This window comes from Procambarus clarkii, chromosome 92 (genome assembly GCF_040958095.1).
Source record: "Procambarus clarkii isolate CNS0578487 chromosome 92, FALCON_Pclarkii_2.0, whole genome shotgun sequence".
NCBI classification, from domain to species: Eukaryota; Metazoa; Arthropoda; class Malacostraca; order Decapoda; family Cambaridae; genus Procambarus; species Procambarus clarkii.
In genome coordinates, this window is record NC_091241.1 from 11,895,628 (window position 1) to 11,899,159 (window position 3,532).

Below are 3,532 nucleotides of genomic sequence, written 5' to 3' on the forward strand. Positions count from 1 at the left end.
TCAATCACTTCAGATCTTAGTGATTGACACAGTGTTGAGAGCCTGTTTTGATATAAATCATCTTAGACACTATTATGTAATTTTATTGCATCAAAGTAAAGCTTGTAAGTGGGTAAGTTAGTTTAGTCACTTATTATGCACCCAATACCCATCCCGTGGGCGGTGAGAGAAAGCCACAAAGGCACATAATGGGTACAGGAACTGAACCCCATAGTTCACTTAGCTGAACAAGTAACAAATCATTGAATTGATCAGTATTACGTTAGATAATGGCATGATTGGCTGTCATAATATTGCTAGTGAGATCCTCCGGTGAGCGTTTAAAACCTGTCTTAAGATGTTCAGTGAAACTGGAGATTCCTTACTGATCAGGGTTATTTATGTGGGTAGGTCGAAGCCAGTGTCAGGGAGGTTCTTACAGAAGTACAGAATACATAACCCCTACAGAAGTGCTGGATACATAACCCAGCCGACACATATGAAGAGAAAGGAGAGTGAAGAAGTGTTACCTGAATTGGACCCTTGTCATGTAGCAACTAAGAAAAAAATATATATATATTATATATATTATATATATTATATATATATATATATATATATATATATATATATATATATATATATATATATATATATATATATATATATATTTCTGAATGTTTTTGAATCGATTCGAACACCACCCCCTCGACACACACTCCCACTTTTCAACAACGAACACCAACCCCCTCCTCCCCCATCCTTCATAAACCGAACATCCGAACACAGCCCTACAACACCCCTCACCACCGAACACCCCCACACACCCCTCAACACTGAACACCCCCCCCCCCCCCCCCCAACACCTCCACCCCCCCTCTCAGTGTTTAACACCACACCTCACCGATCCATAAACTACAACAGTTCCTTTACATCTACCAGGGGATAATTAAGAACAATAAGTGGACATTAAGGGACCACTACGATAAGAACCCGACGCGCATGTCTGCGTATATTATTGATGCAAATACTCGCTGCTTATTTTATGCTAATGCAAGGATTTATTGACCCGTTTTTCTCCAGTTTAAAGAATTTATGATAATTCTTTCAGAAACATGACACCTATTTTTTTGTGTGTATGTAATGAACGAAGCTTTGTGGCGAGAGCGACACTGGTCTGTGAATTGGACTGAAATATTTTGATTTATTAAACCATGTTCCAGATTTTCGTCCTTAATCTTGGTTTTTTCAAATTGTTTTATTTTATTATTCTATTTGGGAGTAATTGTGGAAGGTGTGGACTGATTGTGTGACGATGGCCAGAGTAATCCCTCTACTCCACTCAGTTGATTGTGTGACGATGGCCAGAGTAATCCCTCTACTCCACTCAGTTGATTGTGTGATAATGATCAGACTAATCCCTCTACTCCACTCAGTTGATTGTGTGACGATGGCCAGAGTAATCCCTCTACTCCACTCAGTTGATTGTGTGACGATGGCCAGAGTAATCCCTCTACTCCACTCAGTTGATTGTGTGATAATGATCAGACTAATCCCTCTACTCCACTCAGTTGATTGTGTGACGATGGCCAGAGTAATCCCTCTACTCCACTCAGTTGATTGTGTGACGATGGCCAGAGTAATCCCTCTACTCCACTCAGTTGATTGTGTGACGATGGCCAGAGTAATCCCTCTACTCCACTCAGTTGATTGTGTGACGATGGCCAGAGTAATCCCTCTACTCCACTCAGTTGATCGTGTGACAATGATCAGACTAATCCCTCTACTCCACTCAGTTGATTGTGTGACGATGGCCAGAGTAATCCCTCTACTCCACTCAGTTGATTGTGTGACGATGGCCAGAGTAATCCCTCTACTCCACTCAGTTGATTGTGTGACAATGATCAGACTAATCCCTCTACTCCACTCAGTTGATTGTGTGACGATGGCCAGAGTAATCCCTCTACTCCACTCAGTTGATTGTGTGACGATGGCCAGAGTAATCCCTCTACTCCACTCAGTTGATTGTGTGACGATGGCCAGAGTAATCCCTCTACTCCACTCAGTGATTGTGTGACGATGGCCAGAGTAATCCCTCTACTCCACTCAGTTGATTGTGTGACGATGGCCAGAGTAATCCCTCTACTCCTCTCAGTTGATTGTGTGACGATGGCCAGAGTAATCCCTCTACTCCACTCAGTTGATTGTGTGACGATGGCCAGAGTAATCCCTCTACTCCTCTCAGTTGATTGTGTGACGATGGCCAGAGTAATCCCTCTACTCCACTCAGTTGATTGTGTGACGATGGCCAGAGTAATCCCTCTACTCCTCTCAGTTGATTGTGTGACGATGGCCAGAGTAATCCCTCTACTCCACTCAGTTGATTGTGTGATAATGATCAGACTAATCCCTCTACTCCACTCAGTTGATTGTGTGACGATGGCCAGAGTAATCCCTCTACTCCACTCAGTTGATTGTGTGATAATGATCAGACTAATCCCTCTACTCCACTCAGTTGATTGTGTGACGATGGCCAGAGTAATCCCTCTACTCCACTCAGTTGATTGTGTGACGATGGCCAGACTAATCCCTCTACTCCACTCAGTTGATTGTGTGACGATGGCCAGAGTAATCCCTCTACTCCACTCAGTTGATCGTGTGATAATGATCAGACTAATCCCTCTACTCCGCTCAGTTGATTGTGTAATAATGATCAGACTAATCCCTCTACTCCACTCAGTTGATCGTGTGATAATGATCAGACTAATCCCTCTACTCCGCTCAGTTGATTGTGTAATAATGATCAGACTAATCCCTCTACTCCACTCAGTTGATCATGTGACGATGATCAGACTAATCCCTCTACTCCACTCAGTTGATTATGTGACAATGATCAGACTAATCCCTCTACTCCACTCAGTTGATCATGTGACGATGATCAGACTAATCCCTCTACTCCACTCAGTTGATCATGTGACGATGATCAGACTAATCCCTCACTCCACTCAGTTGATCATGTGACAATGATCAGACTAATCCCTCTACTCCACTCAGTTGATCATGTGACGATGATCAGACTAATCCCTCTACTCCACTCAGTTGATCATGTGACGATGATCAGACTAATCCCTCTACTCCACTCAGTTGATCATGTGACGATGATCAGACTAATCCCTCTACTCCACTCAGTTGATCATGTGACGATGATCAGACTAATCCCTCTACTCCACTCAGTTGATCATGTGACGATGATCAGACTAATCCCTCTACTCCACTCAGTTGATCATGTGACGATGATCAGACTAATCCCTCTACTCCACTCAGTTGATCATGTGACGATGATCAGACTAATCCCTCTACTCCACTCAGTTGATCATGTGACAATGATCAGACTAATCCCTCTACTCCACTCAGTTGATCATGTGACAATGATCAGATTAATCCCTCTACTCCACTCACAGTATGATATATAACCTCTCATAACTTAATCATTACCCCGGGACTGGCTGTGGGTTGTCACGGCCAGAACGCCCTCTATATAACTTACAACACT